This window comes from Bactrocera tryoni, unplaced genomic scaffold, assembly GCF_016617805.1.
Source record: "Bactrocera tryoni isolate S06 unplaced genomic scaffold, CSIRO_BtryS06_freeze2 ctg7180000195023_QRY, whole genome shotgun sequence".
NCBI classification, from domain to species: Eukaryota; Metazoa; Arthropoda; class Insecta; order Diptera; family Tephritidae; genus Bactrocera; species Bactrocera tryoni.
The window spans coordinates 1-22593 of record NW_024394116.1 but is presented as its reverse complement, the minus strand read 5'-3'; the positions used below and the strand labels follow the sequence as shown (position 1 = coordinate 22593).

At 37.5% G+C, this 22593-nt stretch overlaps 1 pseudogene; it reads left to right on the top strand.

Moving 5' to 3' along the window:
* The first annotated feature begins 1994 nt into the window (after window positions 1-1994).
* On the top strand, window positions 1995-16491 carry LOC120779343 (annotated as a pseudogene).
* Window positions 16492-22593: the final 6102 nt, after the last annotated feature.

The following is a 22593-nucleotide window of genomic DNA, read 5'->3' as shown; positions in this document are numbered from 1 at the left end:
GGATACCGAATGGCATACTTTCAGGTCTTCTATTTTCCAATCCATTAGATTTTACCCACTATATTTGGTACCCAATTTTCGTTCACTATAACATTTTGGTTGAAGTACATCTCGTATGTTTGAACAAAATCAGTACTGAAATTTCGCCTTTTTTTATGTGTTGAGACATATCGAGTTTTGTTAACCTACGTTTTTGTTAAAATGTTACAACTAAGCGAAAAAACATCAAGATAAGGAAAAAATTTAAAAGGTCATAAAAAAAAACTGACACATACGAAAGGACTCAACGGATGGACCATCTCAGACGTTGCTAGGGCTCACATTTGAAAGAGATAATCTTTAAAAAATAAATCACAAGGGATGTTCTTTTAAATGATAATAATCATTCCTCATTAAATTTGAAGTTTCTATGATTTTCCTTTAAGAAACTTGGGAACCTCGAATAGATCACCCTTTACATATATAGTTTTATTCGATTAAGGACGTAATCATCCGAACACCGCATAAGAGCAACTTTTTTTAGAGCATTTCTAATACAATATGATTTGCGGTCCCTTAAAAGAGAAGATACCTTTTCTCCCTTCAAGCAAAAGCAATCATCATAACTATCCAAGAAGGTTGAATAAATCGAGAATATGAAGGCGCGCAATGTTTTTTAATTTTGGACCGCTGATACATCCTAATATGACACTTAAATGGCGGCTAAAAAAAAAATATTTTTTCCTCCTTGATTAATTTCCTGGTAACGCTGTTTAAATAAGCAAAGCCTCTTCTTACCATACAACTCTACTCGGGAAAAACGAGCGCACTCTAGTACAGCACACCACACTCAGGAAGATGTCACCACCCATGACGCAATTAACATTCTTTATACAAAATTCGCACATCAACATCCGTTTTATATATTTGATGTCACACAGCGCCGCGTCAACACCACCTTCTACTCCGATCGACAGCGTTCCGCCCGCGCAAACTTACAGCGATCTAACACATTAGGCATTAATTTGATGCCACCGCAATTCTGCGCGAAAAATTATTTCGCGCAAAAATATTGGTTAAATAAAGGATAATAATAAATAAAAATTACTCTTCTTCAATACAGGGGTTTTTCATTTTCAACACTCGCGCGAATGTGAGTGCTCCACAATAAATTGGGTCTATAAAAAAACAAACGCATTGTGGCTAAAGACAAGGTGATTAGTGTTATCGGATCAAATAACTAACTATGATTTTGTTTAGAAGAGCTAGAAGAGCTAGAAAGATTGACAACACAAAACTCACGCGTCTTCTCTGAGGCCAAATTTCCCATAAATATACCAACATTCTCAACCACTAACCGCAATCTCGAAAACATAGTTAACTTCATCATCCACCATTTGGTTACACAAGTTTGTAAAACCCAGAAGGAACCCCCGATATCGGATGGCTGTGGCATGGAACTATCATACAAATTGAACGATCAACCTTCAGTCCTTGTGCAGAAACTTATTTTATTTGTCAAGGTATCTTTATGAAATTCGGCATAACTTGTTGCCCCACTCTTCGGGCATTTTGTTTAGGTCACACCACATTCCTTACAGCTTCTATTCAAACTGATTGATTAAAATCATAATAAAGATCTTGTTATAAAAAATGCTTCTGTGCTGCTGACGTTATCTTTCTTTCTTGTTTTTATCGACTGGTTCACAAAGAAATTCATAAGGTAGTTTATTTGGTTGAATCTCAAAATTCTTCACACCGAACGTTATTAAGAGATGCGATATATTAAATTCAGTCCGACAACTGAACCCTGAAGTTTTTTTTTTAATCATCAATCTCTATGAGGTTTGACAGAAAGCACGAATATGGAAGTAATATATTTCCGTAGTTCGACGTATCATTAACCGAATCAGATATTGGTACATAACAAATATCAAAAAAATACCGGTTTAGTTTTAAGCCGTGTACTTATCAAGCTATTTGTAAAAATCCCTTTCTATTTGTTACAGGGTTTCACTGAGTTAGCAAGAAAAACATCCGCCCAGCACCAACAACAATAATAAACAATTGACCAAGTAGTAAAATGAAGCCAAATTGCTAAAGATAAGACAATAATGTAAATACAAAATTTTTACGTTTTTCGGGTTTGGCCCTGGACGTTGATGCATCGTACTGTGTCCGCTATTGGTGTTGTTGTTATTATTATTGCAACTACATGCACACGCTGTGGTGTTCGCTTCATTTGACCGCAACCGCAGGACAATCACTGTTTGCGTTCGAGAGCGACAATTGGAAGACCCGACCAGATCATGCGGTGTGCAGTGTGGAGAATGGACTGGATATGATAAAGGCCATCAAAGATGCGCGGCTACAATCGAAAACGAAATCTAGACCAATAATTTGAGTAAAAATTAAGACATGTGTGGATGTGTTCCTTGGTAATTTTGCTATTACTGTTATGGTATTTTATATTACATTATGTTTAAATGATACACATTTTATTTAGATGCTTTAGTTAAAAAGAATATGTCGGTATACACTTTGTTTTCTTGTATAACAATTTTATTTGAAATAATAAATTGATATTTTAAACAGTCATGAAATATTTGATAAAGATATTAAACTAAATATCGACGAGGCTCCAAAGACGAAGATAGTTCTCCGGTGTCGGCGATCGAGTCGAACGGGGTCGTAGGCGACTTGCATTAACGCGCACAGGATTGGTGATTGGATAACCGTCGAGGAGCGTGAAGTGCTATCGCGGCGCAGCGTATAAGCAGATGTCTCAAAACGAATGTAAAGTTCGAACAGTCTGTGACGAAAAGTGTTGTAGGTGCTGGCGAAAGGTGTCGACGCGGCGCAGTGTGTAAACGAATGTGTGTTGGCGGGCGAACTTCAGTTCGAATTGTTGACGTGCGAATTGTATAGATTGAATTGTGTGTCCCATCCCGTTGTCCATCCTTTTTGTTGAGTGGGAACAGGTGTGGTGAGTTGTGTTGGTGTGGTGTGGTGAATTGCGATATTGCATTAGGATGCGCCAGTTTTACCGAGTAGAGGGGGTGGATCCTTAACTCATTTAAACACATTATGAAAATAGGCGAAATCGAACCAAACACATGCCTACTTCCATAATTACAAAATCGCCTCTTATAAATTTTCGATGAAGTTAATCGTTTAAAATATCTCCTAAATTATTGCCAACCATGTCTATGCATATCATATAGGAAATTTTCGAAACTGTATATCAATAAGTATGTAGAGCAATGGAAGTTAATATTGTTTCCAAATGAGTCCAAATTTAATTTGCACAACTCAGATGGAATGATACGTGTACGAAGACTATCAAATACAGGGTACAGGGTGCAATAAGCATGGTGGGGGTAATGTAATGGTGTGGGGATACTTTCCTGGTCAGGCAGTAGGACATATTTACAAAATAGAAGGGAACATGAATAGGTTCCAATATAAAAATATACTGCAAACCCAAATGTTATCCCACGCTATTCAAAAAAGTGCCGCGACATGACAATGACTCCAAACACATGTCCAAAGTGGTGAAGGATTCATTTTTGGAAAAACAGGTTTATGTTATTAGATGACCCGCACAGTCTCTTGACGTAAACCCGATAGAAAACTTATGGGAAATTGCCAACAGGCAGATTAACACTGAACTGGTCCATGCTAATAAAAAAACGAGCTATTCGATGCCTTGAAACGAGCCTGGAATGGAACAAATGACACACATATTAGTAATTTAATTTCATCTATCACTATAACGCGATGCTGTATTACGAAAAAAATTTAGTGGTTTGGACCCAATCGTGCTTTCACTTTTCTAAGAGCCAAATGATCTTTTAAATGGTTTCTACAGATACTTCCGATATTTCAACAATTCCAGTAAGATTAAGATCTAAGATCTAAGATAAGATCTAAGAGCCAAATGATCTTTTAAATGGTTTCTACAGATCCTTCCGATATTTCAACAATTCCAGTAAGATTCTGCCTGTGTTGATCATCTGTTCATGTCGATGGCTTTCCTGGACGGCCTTTGATAATTTGTACCAATCAAAGACACTTGTTCGCGACAAACATCTATCCCCGAAGGCCCTTTCCAACATTCTGAACATTTCGGTACCAGAAATTTAATTCCGCACACAAAATTTCGAAATTGCTTACTATTTTTTTGTTCAAAGTAGTATATTGACAACAAGTTTCGAGGAAATATACTGTAAATGTTACTGGATATATTAATGAAGGAGATACATATGTATGCACCTACATGTGTATTGTCAATTAATATTAAAATCACACCGAAAAAAGTAGAAAGTCACCTATCAATATTTTTGCAGAATTTTATTTTCAATAAAATTGTTCATCTGATATATAATTTCTTCGAAATACACTAAAAAAAATAATAGGAACTACTATCCACCCAGTTTTTATACTACAGGTTCACTTTATATAAATCATAGAAATATCAGAGGCGCTTATGAGTTTATGTATATTCATATGTATGTATGTTGTATGTTGTTGGAGGCATAAAAATCACAAGAGCACCAATGTCAGTTTTGAGGCGGCAGAAACGGTGTTTTTATTGACCGGCAGTTGGCTTTATTGTGATTTTGTACTGTCGCTATCGAAACAAACCAAAAATTTACAACCAACATACGAGCACACAACGTGTGCTCGTGTGTGTATAAGTGACTTTTCACCCCTATTCGTTTGAGTGCTGATTGCATGTACATATGTACATATGTATATAGGTATGCTGCTGACACGAGCGATTCGAGGCTCGAGGCTCGAGGTTCGAGGTAACGGCGTCAATGTTGACAATTCATTTGCATGGAAATCACTTTGAATGCATTTTGCCCTGTCAGCAGCAAACAAAAATGCACCATGCACTCTAACACACACGCATCGGTTCAACAATGCGCACAAAGGCCAACAAACGATTGTGATTTTGTGCAGGTGAAAAATTATTAAATTTAATGCTTAAATTATGTGAGAATGCAACACAACGCGAAAGCGTAAACAACACCTACAAAAATCGATGAAATCTGTAAAAGTAGTGAACTCTGTGCTTCTCAACTAACGGAGCGCTTTCTGCTTCTGCAAATTATGGCACGTGGGTCTTTGTGTTTGCATTGGCTTTGAAAAATACTGGTACTTCCGAATCCTCTTCAATGCATATGTCTGTAAATACTTGCTCATTCATGTGTATGTGTGCTATATTATTGTATATGTTTGGATGTACATATGATTTATGTTGTCTAGCAAGTGTACGTGAGCCCAAAATCTGGGGCTACAACCACAACTTCAACCACTTTATCACCCATTTTAAAAGAATAATCTATTGCACCCTCCAGTTCAGTTTAAAAGTAAAACATTGTGTATGGTTTCAACGAGGGTCTGGCCTTGCATCCCTACAATCTAACGATATACAACATAAACTGCTCACGTGAATTCAACATACATGCAGAATATAAGAAACCGATATAAAAAATAAAACCTCAAACTTTTGGCATTGATATACCTACAGCATTTAAAAGAAATCGACTCTTGAATAAAGCAGACAAGCCATGAATGATATACTGCTGAACCTATATTTAATCAGAAAGTGCAATAAAGTTTTCTCCGCACTTAGCAAATTATTACTCCCCAGACCCATAAAACTAAGTTAGTAATTATCACTTTCTATTCAAAACATTTAGGTACCACCAAATCTCACCTAAAGCAAGGAGTTTGGAAAGTATGTACTGAAAACGCAGTAGACTTCACAGTCACATCAATAATCATTGGTGTTCAACTTTAATTTTACTACTTAAGATACATCTCAATATTTTGTGTACATCTTTCGAGCATTCACGTGATTTTAATCTAAATATTTTAAGGAAACTATCCTCGGTTTTACTGACGTAGACGGCACTAATGCGGTTATAGCCGAGTTAACAATAGCGCGGATTTTGTAGTTTTTTCTTTTAGCCTTTTGGCGCTAATTGGAGATACCAAGTGAAGCCAGGTCCTTCTCCATTCGCTGAACCATGTCCCCGTACAACTCATCGTTCCATCGACTGTGGTATTCGCTATTGCCAATGTGGAAAAGACCATCAATCTGCCACAAAGCCTTTACTTTCACTTGCTTACTCAGCAAGCAAGGAAAAAGCAGAACTATGTTTGAGGCCAATGGTGTCAATATCATCCGCGTCCGCCTGCAGCTGTGCACTCTTATAAAAGATTGTACCTTCTGTATTTAGCTCTTCAACTCGTGTTATTTCAGCAATACCATAGAAGGAAAAAATCACACATTCACTGCCGTTCAGCAGGCTTAAGGAGTGTTCCCTCCATAAACGCTTTGAGTACCACAAGAGTATCCCTTGGTCTTGAAACCTTCTGTTAGTCACCACATCTTTTTGTAGAATTTGCAAGCATTACCATTGTCTGCGTATGCGTCCTGATTCCTTCCTCAATTCTCAGTATCTATCCACCCTGCTCGTGTTGTGGTCTATTTCAACAATGGGTGATAGATAGTCTGTCATTTCTCTACTGCCTTAAGCCAATCTTCATCGTACCAGCTGTTCTTTAGACTTTTCCGAAAACCAGTAGTACCCTTTTTAGGTGTTTGCATGTAAGTAACTTGAAATTCCGTCTCACAGTTCCTTTATACCAAGCTGCTGATGAATTGTAGTAGAGGGCAAGAGTACAAATCGAATAGAAAACCATTTTGCTGTCCGTAGCGATTGCAGATAAGTAGCTTGACCAAATGTTCTGTAATCTAGTACTACAGATAACCATATTTCGGGCCTAGGCAAAGTCGATCAGCCTTAACCTTCTGCTTCTTCTTAATTGGCGTAGACACCGTTCTTCGCGCCAGTCCTTTCCTCTTTTCGCTATGTGGCGCCAATTGGATATACCAAGCAAAGCCAGGTCCTTCTCCACATGATCCTTCCAACGTAGTGTAGGTCTTCCTCTTCCTCTGCTTCCCCCGGCGGGTTAAGCCTTAACCTATTTGAACATATTTCACCATGGAAGCTGAAGTTGTTAAACATTGTGTGTAATATACATTATTTGCCCATCCTGGCGTTAAAGTCGACAAGCACAGTTTTGACATCGTGGCGGGAGCAACTCTCATAAGTGTCCTTCAAGCGCTCATAGTAGACATATTTGGTCGTTGTCGCAAATCAGTGTTTTGTTGAAAGACTTAGCTGTGATACGGATTGTGGTCAGGCGTTCTGCACCAAAGTGAATGCCAGGACTGAACGACTGAGTCTCTTTCACACCACGAATCCCACGCCGTATTTATGCTCCTTTATAGGGCCGCTGTAGTATACAAGAACGTACTCGGCTCCGTCCCTGACCCGTACACGGCATTTCTTAGGTGATGCCATTCTTTACTCTTACGAGAACATCAACTAAATATCAATATGTGACGATACCTTTCCAATATAAGTACAGAACATTCTGGGTGCATGTCCTTAAATTATAGTCCTCAATTTGTTTGCAATGGCAGACATTAAATGTTGGGTATTTTATCCGAGGCTGTTGTCTCTTTTTCTTTGGAGGTGGTTTCTACGTGGCAGCTAAAAGCTACAGTTTCTTATCGCTTTTTCTTCCGAGGCAAATATTTAATTGAATGAATCTTTAAGCATATTTTCATCTAAATGATGAAGTTTTCAGCTTGGACTACCTTTATACGTACAATTTTGTGCTGTTTTCGAAATTATTACTAACAGTTGTCCGGAAACACATTACCCACCTAATTGAAAAGTTGAACTTTTATTTGAAGTATCAGTTAAATGAAATATATTCCTTTGTTATGTTTAAAACAACTTTTTATTCCAAATCAATTTGAGGGGTTACATGGGTTTTTGCGGGTAAAAAACAGTCTTTTTTCAATAATTTTTTTCTAATATAAAAAATAAATATTCTACTGGAATTTGTTACTGTTACACACATACACTATTAATAAAAAAATTCTGAAATTTTTGGATAAAATATTTCAAATTAGGCCATTGCGACGCCATTCCCGGTGACCCCTCAAAAAAAAATATGCGACCCGTTGGCAGGATAACTCCTTAAAAGATCATCTAACATTAAAAAATATGTCGGCGCAAACTAATAGTGTGTGGATGTTGGTGTGCGTGTATGAGTGTATGGGTATACAGTTTCGGGAATTTCATTAGAAGACTTAAGTTCCTTATTATTGCATCAGACATTGATTGTGCTGTGATTGGTTGTCTGCATGTTGTCACTTCAAGAAGTACCGTTTTAGCGAGGCGACAACGTGGCGTCACTATTGTCGAGTGTGGTTCGGTGGTAAGCACAAAAAGAAGAAAACGATGCAGAATCAGTTGCGTATGGAACTTAATAGCAGAGATAAAGAGATCCCCAACTCTCCTGTCACTGGAAATGTGAGAACCGCTCACCTTTGACAGTTGACTGGATTGGGTAGGTTTTGACGTTTTGTAATTGGAATGACTGGAACGGCCAGATTCAAATTATACCAAAAATATATGTGAAGGGAGGAATTTGTTGCCGCTGTTCAAGATCGCTAATAAAAATTCAAAACAATGAAAATCTAGGAAAATGCGAAATTTAAATATATTTCATAAAATGTTTTGTAATTTGATGCATAATAGAATAAATTTTCAATTACAAATGATTAAAAACTTTTAATAATTGGGAACTAACAGGCTCAATTCACCTTATTAAGTATTGAAAGATCAAAAGTCAGTTGTTTTAATATACCATAAAATCATAAAAAAGGAGTTAAGTAGTTTCGTCATATATTAAAAGTCCAATATATAATAATTTGCAATCGTAATAAACGTTGGGTGTTTTAATTTAAATGCCCAAAAATTCTTATTTTGTTCTATGTGGCCATAATGGAAAATGTTAGGCATCCCATTATCCCTGCTTAATAGTGTGCAGCCGAACTCGCTGCGCTACAACAATGGCTATAGAAGACAACTTTATTCCGACAAATATGTACATACGTGTTTTAGTTAAAAACTTAACTTAGAACTTGAACGAAGGAAAAAAGCTGAAAATTGGATTTTTGAAGACATTTTTACAAATTAAAATTCAGTGAAACATTTTTTTTTCAAATAGTTGTAATCGAAAAGAAATCCTTCGTCCAAGTCATCTCAAAGATCTGTGTAAAATTTCATGTAGATTAGTTGAGTAGTTCTCGAAAAATCTTGCCAACCGTCTCCAAAAACACAGTTTCGAGAAAAATGCATTTAAAGTTCTGAGTGACAATAAAAGCTAGCCTCGATCACTAAAGTTCTCAAAGCTGTATATCCAAAACTATTACTCGGATCAACTTGAAAATTTAGGACAATTTTCTGAAGGTGTTGTCGAATTTAATAAGACAATAAAAATCGATTTTTTCTATACCCGTAAACCCATGAAACCCCTTAAATTTATATAGTTAATAGCAACAAAAAAATAAAAAAAAAATTTTAGTCTGTATATATTTAAATTTTAAAATCAATTACTATAATAACTGATGTATGGCTTATTTTAATATTTAGTATGACTGCCCTTAGAATTCACTTTAAGTTGGAGGCGGTTTTTGATGGATTGCATCAACTTTGATATGTAATATTGCAACTGAATCTTAACCCACTCTGCTAGTATGGCAGAGTTCAGTGAGCCACTTTTTTCTTTAGGTAGAAAAAATAATTTTCAAAAGGATTAATATAAGTTGGTTATGTTGTTTTACAATAAAAAAATCTTTTAACTAAGCAAAAGTGTATGATATTATCATTTAAAGTCAAAATGTGAACATTAATTTCAGTGTGTGAAGCGTTTTTCGTAAAACTGCAAATTGCCTCTTTTCAATCTAAATCCCTCAGTTACAGAAAGTTAATTACTTCCGTCGTAAATATCACTTCTGTGACTTATAATTAAATATTTTTAACGCCCTTTTTTCAAAACGGAACTAGCTCTTTGAGACCCGCGAAAAAATGAAGTTATTTTCCAAAATTACTGCAGTAAAAATATTTGCATTTCATGTGCGTTTATACAGTACATTCTAAAATATGTGAAAATATTTTTTTATGCACATAAAATACAAATATCGTATTTGCCTTACAGTAACAATTTGTTTTTGTTCGAACTCTCACACAGGTCGATTTGAATATGCGCATCGGCATTTATAGTGGCTCGGTGATGTGTGGCGTGTTGGGCAATAAAACATGGCATTTTGAAGTGTGGTCGAACGAGGTTATTATTGCAGATCACATGGAATCTGGCGCTATTCCCGGGTGAGTATTAAATTTCCAAGATTTGTGTTCCAAATGGCAGGAAAAAGTGTAAGCGAAAAGCTTTCGGAGCACTCATATAAAATTACTCTAAAAACGATTTTGGTTTCTACTATTTACTACAGAAAAACAATCAATACTATAATATGCACATATTTACAAATCTCCGAAAATTAATCAAAATTTGCATAGCGCTCCGAAAGGATATTCATGAAAAAATTACATAAAAATTATAATGCCACACGCTGACCACTTACTTTTAGCTTTTACGAGATTATATCTTTTTAAAGTTACCCTCCGCCTAGAGGTTTTCAGGTCAGCCAGTTGTGGTTCCCCATAGAACGACATGTTTCTGGAACCCTATTTAACCAAGCTGACATTTGCAGCATCCAGGCGCTGTGAGGCTTAGGATGTCAGCAATGGAATTTATGGGGAATTTTCTATGAATCTTTTTGACTTTGCTCTTAGAAATTTAATTAGATATATTTTCCCTAAACTTACCTACAACTACTCGAATTGATTTTCGATTCATATTTGCACATCGAGTTTAAAAGCTAAAGCTAGCATTAAGGAGACAGTTTACGAACTCATTGAATCTCTGTCGATGCATGAACTCAATCATTTTGGATATAGTTATGGGTATGAAGCGTGTCAACGCTAGACTCGTATCAAAAGACCTGACTGTGTCGTTACATTCCAACATAGGAATCCTCTCACTTTGCATAAATAATCGCAAGACAAATTTTTCGCGCCGTAAACAATTAGCTGCCAAACGTACACTAAATGACATATGAAGATCGCATCTTCTTCTTCTTTATTGGTGTAGACATCGCTTACGCAGTTATAGCCGTGTTTAGAACAGCACGCCAGTCTTTCTTCTTATTTCAAGTGTAGTCAGGTTCTTCTACACCTGATCTTTCCAACAGAGTGGAGATCTTCCTCCTACTCTGCTTCCCCGGACGGGTACTGCGTCGCATACTCTCAGAACTGGAAGTCTTTCATCCATTCGGACGATATGACCTAGCTAGCGTAGCCCCTGTCTCTTAATTTGCTATATTATGTCAATGTGGACGTATATTTTGTATAGCTCATCGTTCCATCGACTGCGGTATTTGCCATTGCCAATGTCCAAAGGCTATACATCTTCCGCAGAATTTTTCTTCCGAAGACTTGTAACGCCGACTCATCCGATGTTGTCATCGTCCATGTCTCTGCATCATTTGGCAGGACGGGGATGGAGCGTGACTTGTAGAATTTGGCGAATCATCCCTCCCAGGGATGGATGAAAAAGAAGATCAGATTACTTCACACAAAATTCAAAAAAGGTTGTACCAATCTAGGAAAAAAATTTATTAATTCGATTAACATATGTGCACAGTTTAAACAAACCAGCCCTAGACAAAGGTTTTTTTTTGAGTATATAGGGCGTTAATATACATACTTATATTCCAAATAGAGTTATTGAGTATATACTTAAGGGCGCACCATGGGTTCTTTCCAAATTAAAATCATTGTCAGTTTGAAATCCGAACAGTTTATCACACAAGACTTTCAAATTTATTCCCATTTGCAAATATAAATAGTTTGTGACGACTTATTCGTTTAATTAAAATTTTTTCATGTAACGACCTTAAGTTTTAACTTTTTGACAGACATGCGAACGTCAGTCAACGTCTCTAACTTAAATTAACTTTTACCTGCATTAGCTAATAAAGCAGTAGCTTTAACTAGTATGTTTAAGAATATATATATGTATGTATAGCTTTACATATATTTTTCCACCCCAGCATAACATAATGAATTATATGTTTTACGTTTTTTCTTATATTCGTATATATGTACATTTCTCATTACAATCAAATCAATCGATTATATTTATTATCCTTCGGCGACTTAGCAAGACAACTTTCCGCACGTGTTAATAATTACCGTTACAGGCGTGTGCACATCTCCGTGGCCACAATGAAATGCCTCAACAAGGCCTACGAAGTGGAGCCGGGCAACGGCGGTAGCCGTGACAATCACTTGAAACTGATGAACATCAAAACATATCTAATCAAGCGCACCGAACCGTTACAGTAAGTGATTGAAGCAGAAGGTGAAATTCATAAATAAACAATTAAATGAAGTGCCGCAAAGCTACGCACTAAATTTTAAATAACTTCACACATACAAACAAATAAATATGAAGATATTTACCTCAAATGTTTATGCTTTAACTAGAACGAGTAATTAACTTTAGATTTGCACACACATTGTTTATTCATTCTATTTGGTTTTGCTTATGTTTATGGCACTTGCAGGCCGAAACGTCGCTTTGGCACGTGTTGCAGTCAACATTTAGTCAACACCATTAGCACGGGGACCGGTGGCAGAGATACCAGCACCCCAACCGCCTTTACAACACAAGCCAGCATAGGCTCCAAATCCATACCGACGGCAGCTGGCGTTGAAGTCCAACAAAAACAATAACTGGCACATCTACCGCCACACCACTCTCAAAAGTTGATGGAAGGTGTAGCTTTGGGTAACGGTGGACGTGCAAGTGATGGCATAAATGAAGCTAGCAGCAACGGTGCGGGCAGCGGCGGTGCTGCAGATTCAACTAGCTTATCGACTGTCGCGTCGCCGACTACGGTGATTGCGCACATCACAGTGGTCGATCAGCCACCGCTAAAAATGAACGGCACAACAGCGAGTTCGCAGGCAAGCACCATCGACTCGAAAGCATTAATTATTGAGGATGAACCGACCACGGAATGGACACCGGAAATCCCATTCAAAAATGTACGTGCGTACTCTAATATTTGCTTTTATACCTTACGCACACTTGCGCCTGTGGGTTAAATTTCAATATTTAGCAAGTTTATATGTACATATGTGTCGGTTCTTTGCCACGAATGTTCGGTGAAAGGCGTTCATGTTACATGTTACGCGCATGTTGGTACACATACAATTTTATTTTGTGTAAAAAAGGAATTTGAAGCTAGCGCAACAAACAAGAATGACTGATTAGTATCGGCTTTGAGACGTGTTGATGAATAACTGCGGCGTGTGAACGCATTTCATCGGTAGTAACAAAAAACTATTGCAACAAACTTCGCAAGAAAATATAGTCAAGTCTAAACCAGCCATTGCACCAAATTTATTGAGGGTAAAAGTTTTCACTTCATCCATTTTTAGGAATTACATCGTTCCATCGACTGCAATATTCGCCATTGCCAATGGCATGGTAAATCCTCCGCAGAACCTTTCTCTCGAAAACTCGTAACTAGCAGGACGGGAATGATGAGTGACTTTTAGATATTGGTTTTTGTTCTTCGAGAGAGGACTTTACTTCTCAATTGTTTACTCACTCCAAAGTGGCACATGTTAGCAAGAGTAAATCTGCGTTGGTCAACGGTGTTGCGTCTGTCAACAGTGACGTGGGAGCCAAGACAGTAGATATTTTGTTTTGCCCTCGTTCACCACCAGGCCCATTTGTCACTTCTTTGTCCAACCAAGTGGGATAGCGGCAGTTCCCTTTCATGCAGTCGAAGGCGGCTTTCAAATCAACGAAGAGGTGGTGTGTTTCACGTGTCTTTTCCAAGATTTTGCGCATCTGGTCAGCTCTTATTTTCTAAGTCATACTGATAAGGTCCAATCGGTTTGTTGACGGTGGGCTTCAATCTCGCAAACACTATGCTCGATAAAACTTTATATGGGATATTAAAGAGGCTTATCCCATGGTAATTTTCGCAGATTGCGGGGTCTCCCTTTTTATGGATCGAGAAGACTACACTTAGGTTCTAAACTTTCGTCCGACCATATCTTACAAAGAAGCTAATGCATGCACCTTTTAGTTCTTCTCCACCGTATATAAATAGCTCGTTCGGCAATTCATCGGTCTCCACGGCTTTGTTGTTGTTCAGACAAGTAATTGCTATTCGAAGTCCTTCATAGTCGGGTAATGGAACATCTGCTTCATCGTCAGCGATTGGGGAATAGGATTCATCATCTCCTGTGTAATGCTTTCACTGCCATTAAAAGCATTCCGCTGTCTGTTGTGATTGCTGCTTCCGACGTCGAACCTTCCTTGTGTTTGTTGACGTGTTTTTTTGTTTCACTGAGGCGGATGCGTATCTAGGACCTCGGAGCGTACGCATATCAAAAACAATAGAGACGTGATTTTCGTCTATCACAAAATGATCAATCTGTTTGGTGGCTTCTCGTTCCGGAGACAACCACAAGCTACAAATAATCATAATTCGGGCCCTGGAAAAGTCAATCAGCCTAGTGTGGGGATGCTTCATCATGTAGGCTTAATTTACCGACCATTGCGCCAATGATACGTTCTTTGGCCACTCTGGCGTTAAAGTCGCTAAGCACTTTTTTGACATCGAGGCGAGGCAGCTCTCATAGGTGCGCTCCAAACGCTCATAATTCAGCATTTCCTATTTCAAAAAATATGTATGATTGCAGAGATTTACGCCTTCTCATACGAGGGCTGCTATATATATTCTGGCCTAGGGCAACACTAAGTGAAGCCAGGTGCAATATGACATTTCTATTGGAAAGTTTGACATTTTTTAGCATAACATGACTCAGAAGTTTTGTCATTTAATCGTGAATTGTTTTATTTACAGGGAATTAAAAAATTCATCTCGTGAACATTTTCGTGTGATCATTTTTCACAACTTTCGACGTGGATTATCACGACAGAAGTGCATCGATGAACTAAAATCTTTCTATGGCTACGAAGCACCATCCTATAGCACTGTGAAAAACTGGTACAACGAATTCAATCGTGGCCGACGCTCGCTCAAAGACGAATTCCGTGAAGGTCCTCCAAAAACAGCCGTTGTGCCAGAAAACATCGATGCCGTACGTGAACTGATAATGCAAGACCGTCACGTAACATACCTTCAGATATTTCTCCCACCAGCATACAATCGATATTGCATGAACACCTGACCGTAAAAAAGGTTTGTTCTCGTTGGATCCCGCACAATTTGGCAATCACTCAAAAAAAGGCTCGTGCGGATTGGTGTAAAGAAATGCTAAAAAAATACGATCGCGGTGCTTCAAAAGACGTTTATGAGATCGTCACAGGTGACGAATCATGGATCTATGCGTATGAGCCCGAAACAAAACAGCAATCGACAAAAAAAAAAAAATAAAAAGAAACATTTTCGTTGATAAATATGCCTATTTACATTATTAGGCCAGAGATATATTTAGCAACCTACGTACAACCCCCAAAAAGGCTTATATGTTACATAAATATCTGATTCATCTCAAAATTTAAATTTAATATTAAGATAATATTTAGATGACTTCGATGAATTTTTAGAGAAACCATGCTTTGACTCCATCGAGAAAATCAAAACGATTGGCGCCACTTACATGGCTGCTTCCGGTCTTAATTCAGCACATCTACACGCGACCGGCGAAACAACGGAAGACATCGTTTGTGACCAGATGGAATTTGCGTTTGCTATGAAGCAAAAACTAGAAGAGATCAACAAGGAAGCATTCAACAATTTTCAGCTGCGCGTAGGCTTTTGCAGCGGACCGTTGGTAAGCGGTGTGATTGGTGCGCGCCTGTCTACTACTCGATCGGCGAGTATTGGCGCATACAAGTATCAACCAAAAGTTCGGAACTGCTACAGGCCAAGGGATATACTTGTGTGGTTAGTACTCGTAATAGCTTATGTAAATCTTTATTATTTACATACATACAAATTTCTTACTCTCTATACTTTCATATAACCGTGTCTAGAAACTCGGCGAGATTAACGTGAAGGGTAAATGTCTAACGGTCACGTACTTTGTGCATCCTAAAGGCGCCAATGAAAGTCAAATATCATCACCGGTACGGCTGCCAGCTTATAAGGGTTCATTGGTTCTTTATATCTATTTGTATCGCTTTCAATGTATTTGCAGCGGCTGGCAATCCGTCACCGCAAAAACGACGGGGTTGACAAGGTAGTACCTTTTGTTCGGTGCGCCTATCGCAAAAGTTTACCACCAACAATCCGGTGAGGCTGTCCAAAAGTCATAACGATGCTTTATCGCCTATGCGTAATTGGGTCTAAGCTGCCTTGTGCTTGAACAACAAAAAACATTTTAATTACGAAGTACTTGACTTAATGAACTGATTTATTGTTACTTTTAAGCAATTTCTAGTTTAGACATATTAGAGAGTATATACGTGTGTGTATATTTTTGGAGAATATATGTATTTGTATGTACTGATTTCAATTAAGCGAAAAGTGCATTTATTTTTGGAACATTTTTTAAGTAAGTATATTATTTGAATGCCTATTTATATACAAGAAAACGGCCTTATAGTTCTCTGCCGATTATGAAATATGGCGTTGCTTTCCGAACCAATTAGATGGCAACTCTCCCACGGAAGGGGAGAGGTTTATTTGACCAAAAATCACATTTTAATCATTAACCACATCCCGTATTCACCTGATATGGCACCGTGCGACTTCTTCCTTTTCGGAAAAATGCATTTTCCAATGAAAGGAAGGCGTTATGCAGACGTAGAGGCCATTCAAAAGGCTAGTACCGGCATACTGACGGCCATACCGGCCAACGAGCTAAAACACTCGTTCAACATTCTTTTGGACCGTGCAAAAAGCTGTATTGAAGCAGAAGGAGAATAAATATAATTTGAATAAAATAAATTGATTTTGCCGAAAAACCATTCGTCCTTTTTTTTTAAGTTCTATTTACTTTGGAACGATCCTTTTATATATATTTATATTAATAAACCGTATTAAAAATATATATCATTGTTGTTTTATTTGCACATGCGTAAAGACTGACAGCAGGTAAGATTAAGAAATACAATTTTGAATTATACTATTATGATTATTGTCAATTTAATATGATTTCTGTGCTGAAAACAGATATTTTGGATAGAAGGGCTTTATTAACCTCAGTAGTGCTTTCTAATTACACCAACTCAATGCCAAATTGAATATTCGCACTCATTAATAATATTGGAAACACTGTAAATTATTAGAAAAAGAAGAAATTAGTTTCGTTCCTTTTTCCGTGGTGGAATGGCTGCCTTTATAGCAATGAAACAGAGTGTATTAGGCACTTGGTGGCTCAGGTAAGTATGTATCCAAAACAATCAATTTTCGATACACAAAGATATTATTAACAGGAAAAGATTCTCTCCAAATTTCAATTAAATATCCCATACATGGACTGATATTTTCGGTCAAAGGTCAACTATAGATACCGGGATCCACATATTAGATATCTAGGGGCTTGAAAAGTTTTGGTTGAATTTGGGATTAATTCAGGAGTTAGTGAAGATAAATCCTGATAGCTGTTTAAATGTTTAATAATAAAAGAAGAAGTTTTATGTTATGACGTTATGTTGTGATGCAGTTTTAAAAATAACGTGTTGATATGTCGGCTAGCAACCGCAATGTTTATCTTCTGCGGCCTATCTGATTAAGTTCGCAGTTAATCTGGATTAACGCTGCCATCTGTCAAGGCTATAAAATGTGCTATATGGTAAATAAGCGGGGTTGTAATCCGATTTCGACCATTTGAGATATGGGGATGTCACGTACGAATTCCACGTACTAAATTTAGTCGAAATCGGTATGTCGGATCCCAATATTTGTGATTTCTGCAAAAAGTGGGCGGTGCCGCACCCATCGTCTTATTTTCACACCGGCTCCCAATAAATCTTTCATACCATCTCGGAGGTAAAATTTAATAAGTTTTTAACAATACAATTATATGGGGAGTGAGCGGGGTTTTAAACTGATTACATCCATTTCCACGCTGAGTTCTTGATATATTTGAGTATGGTAGAGATGGTTGTTGAACCTTTTTTAAAACCTTTTTCCCACAGATGCCCACTGCTACTGCGATCCGCTGTCCCAAATTACAGTTGTATGTCTTAGTTATGACATTTTATAAGTTTTCGATTAATAGCGTTGGCAGTAGTTCGATTACGCCCATCGACGAACTCGAAATTTTTTTTGTATCAAGGAACCCGCATACCAAGTTTCATCAAGATATATGTGTACTCAAGTGACAGCTTACATGGACGGATGGACAGACAGTCACCCAGATTTCAACATCATCGTGCTGATCATTTATATACATATATTATGACAATATATCTACAAGTATCTCGCTTAGTTCGTGGTGATACTAAACTATTATACTCTGAAGGAAAAGATTGCAAGAGTATAAATATAAAATGTATAGCATCAAGTTCAATGGATTAATAATACTGTATGAATGGTGCATTCGGTCAGCTTGGGTCCTGCTAGGAGACATTTTACTTATAATCATCATTGATTACTGAGCAGCTATAAAATGCGATTTTAATTGTGTACATACAAGTACGTATGTATAATTGCACTTGCGTCAGGGCTGCAGCAACATGCTTTTGCGTTTGTTGCTTGCTTTTGGCTTAACGCAAGATATGCAGAAACATATGTATAGAAAAGTTTAACTTAATACACAAACAAATCCGTCTGGCTTTACTGTTAAACTTTTATAGATGACCCAACCAGCATTTGGAAGATTGTTTCTTTATATAGCCGAGTTAACAATAGCGCGGCAGTCGTCTTTCCTTTTCACTGTTTGGCGTAAACTGGAGATTCGAAGTGCAATCAGGTCTTTCTCCGCCTGGTCTTTCTAACGTAGTGCTGGTCTTGCTCTTCCTCTGCTCCCCCGGCGGTTAGTAAGCCATAAATCTTTCGCAGAACCTTTCTCTAAAAAACTCATAACGTTGACTATTCAGATGTTGTCATCGTCCATGCTTCTGCACCATATAGCAGGACGGGAATATTGAGTGACAAATAGAATTTGTTCCTCGAGAGAAGACTCTACTTCTCAATTGCTACAATACTTTGTCCAAAGAAACACCTTTTGGCTAGAATTATTCTGCGTTAGATTTCAAGGCTGACGTTATTGTTGCCGTTAATTCTGGTTGCAAGATAGACGAAATTATTTACGACTTCGAAGTTATGACTGTCAACAGTGACGTGGGAGAGCCAAAGAGCGAATCCGACCACTATTTGTTTGATCACATGAGATATTTCGTCTTGCCTTCGTTCACCACCAAACCCATTTGCTTCGCTTCTTTATCCAGTCGGGAGAAAGCAGACCGCAAGAGCGGGTGTTATGGCCAATGATATCGATGTCATCGCCGTACGCCAGCAGTTTTACACTATTGTAGAAGATTATGCCTTCTCTAATCAGCTAGATTGAAGGAATCGCACCATGGGAGCCGCCTTGTATGAAACCTCGTTTGCTATCGAATGACTAGGAGAGGTCCTTTTCGATTCTGACAGAATTTTTAGTATTGATCAACGTCAGTTTACACAGCCGTATTAGCTTTGTGTAGATCTTTCATGGGTCTTTTCCAAGACTTGGCACTTGGTACAAATCTAGTTGATTGTAGATTTTTCAGGTCTAAAGCCACACTGATATAGTCCAATCAGTTTTTTGACGGTGGACTTCAGTCTTTCACACAGTACGCTCGTTAGAACCTTATAACCGGTGTTGAGGAGGGTTATCCCACGGTAGTAGCCGCAGAGTGTGGAGTCTCCCTTTTTGTGGATTGGGTAAAGTACACTTAAATACTAATTGGCAGGCATGCTTTCGTCATACCATATTCTGAAAAGAAGCTGATGCATGCTCCTTATAATTTTTTCGCCGCCGTATTTGAATAGCTCGACCGGCAATCCATCGGCCCCCGCCGCTTTGTTGTTCTTCAGACGGGTAATTGCTATTTCCAACTTCTTTATTTTCGGACAACATCTACACCATCGTCGTCGATTGGGGATTTACTATTTACTTTATGTATTTAAGTGTTCTAAAAACTAAAAAATGCTCTAAAATTTCCAGAATGTCAGTTTATCTTGCAAACGCAAAATTCTATTAAAAACCAGGGGGTTTTGAGTAAAGTTTGGTCACCTTTTAAAGTAAAGCAGGGTGGATGGCCGCTTTTCATGGATTCTCCAAAAACCGTTAAAACAGTTCTGTTTTACCATAGAGGTTTACTGCTTTTATTTCCATTCCTGTCGGTCATTCTCTACACCTCAAGGTAACCTACAAAACCTTGGAATTGGTTATTGGTAAATTAGAATATAAAGACCACGAATAGGAAACGGTGATTTAAAAATATTGGGCATGTTGCTTTGACAATGATCTAACTTTATAGAATTCCCTGACCTAAGTACTGTGTTTTCTGTATGAAATAGCAGCTCTTAAAACTTTTCAAGTTACTCTTCGTCCCAAATGTGATAAATTTTGCTTGTTTACATACCCATTGAGCCAGAAATATGCCCCATCGCTGAACAAAATTTGGAGAAGAGATGTCGCTTCAGTTCTTGCGCAAGCTGTATTTTTTTGCCAACTCTTTCCATACTGAAATCCGAGTAGCTGCGAACAACGCCGCATCGAGTCTCCATGGTTTTCGTGTACACTATCAGCCACGGCTGCTTTATGTTCTTCACTGCGTGGTGGACGAAGTCTATTCGGTCGAATATAATCAAATAATAAATGCTGGATTTTAAGATGAGTATTGTATGCTTAGTAGGCCGATTATGGTGACCATAAATTAAGCGAGGCGCGCGAAACGCATTCCTTGCAGAACCCGAATTTTCATAATAAAATTGGATTATTTGTAAACGTTGTTCAGGTGTAAGTCATTCCCTGGTGAAACGACAAACATCGCTGAACGACAGCTTGATGCGTGATCTTTCCAAAAAAGGCTATTGAAACAAGAAAAAACGTTAACTTCGGTTGCACCGAAGCTAAATACCCTTCACAGGTACATTTCTGTTAGCAACTATATGTTCAGTTTGTATGGAAGCTATATGCTATAGTCAACCGATCTGATCAATTTCTTCGGAGATTACATTGTTGCTTTAGGAAATAATATATACCAAATTTCGTGAATATATCTTGTCAAATGTGAAAGTTGTCCATACAAGAACTTGATTCCGATCGTTCAGTTTGTATGGCAGCTATACGTTATAGTGGTCCGATATCGGCCGTTCCGACAAATGAGCAGCTTCTTGAAGAGAAAATGACGTTTGCAAAATTTCAAAACGATATCTTAATATAGGGTCTCCGACGATTCCCTCTGGGTGTTACAAACTTCGTGACAAACTTAATATACCCTGTTAAGGGTATAAAAATGTTTCGAATATCTAATAAGTATTAAAGTGCATTTCCTTTATGGCCACCTCGACTACTCTCCGGAAAATTTAGGATATGTGTTTCGTAAAGAGCAAGATAAACGATTTCACCAATATAATAATGAGATGGAAAAAATTTCCAGGAAAATGGAGCGCCTCAATGATGACAAACTACTGTTACACGCTTCAAAGAGACCATTCACATGGTCCCTAAGAGCCAAAATGTACCGAAAGAAGTCTCGCACGGAAAAATAAATATTTTTATTACATTCTAATAAATGTATTTTAAATAACAAAATAAGTTTTGTTACGCAATTTTAAATACAATTTTTTTAGTCTTTTATAGTATTTTATTTTAAGGTGATAACTAGTTTAACATAGGTACCTACATTTTTAGGAAATTTGACGTTTTATGACAACATGAAAGTCATTTTCAGATTCAACACACCCAAAACACAGAAATTCTGTAAACAAATTCAAAACAGCTCTCCTTTCTTTTTGTAGTGTTATTGACTAAGGAACATCTCCGCACTATGGCATATAGCTGCTATAAAGAACCTTTTGCATTTGTGAAGAGTATTACAGCATCGGTGCAAAATTATTTCTTGTTTTTTCTACAAGTGCTGAAGAACCATTTTCGGCTGGCCTTCAACACAGTCTATGAAATTGTAAGGGCTACGTGTTCTTTAGGCACAGCTTATAACATATTACGTAATAAACATTCACTCGGTAATAAACATTATTTCAAGCATAGTACTTGGCTTCAAAATGCTGGCTGGGAAACAAATGTGTGCGCACAGTTAATTTGCTTTCTTGTTCGCACATATTGGTTTCTGTTTAAAAAAAAAAAACGAAATTAGTTAACTAGTTCGATAAAGGCTACAAGCAATGAATAAGAGAACAATGGTTTATTTTCCTTTTAAATTATAACAAACACATTATATTTTAATTAACATTTGTTAAGGTAGAAAGAAATTGTTCGGAAAACCAGTCAAATATACAATGGATATATTGTTTTGAAATCACTTATAAATCCGTAGAAATAATAAGTTAATAAGAGGGGCAAGAGATTCCTCTTGGTGTCAACTAATTCCTAGCAGGCAGGCAATACAGTGTCGGTCTTTAAGACGATTCTACTAAAAATTACGGTTTCCAAAAAATCAATTTTT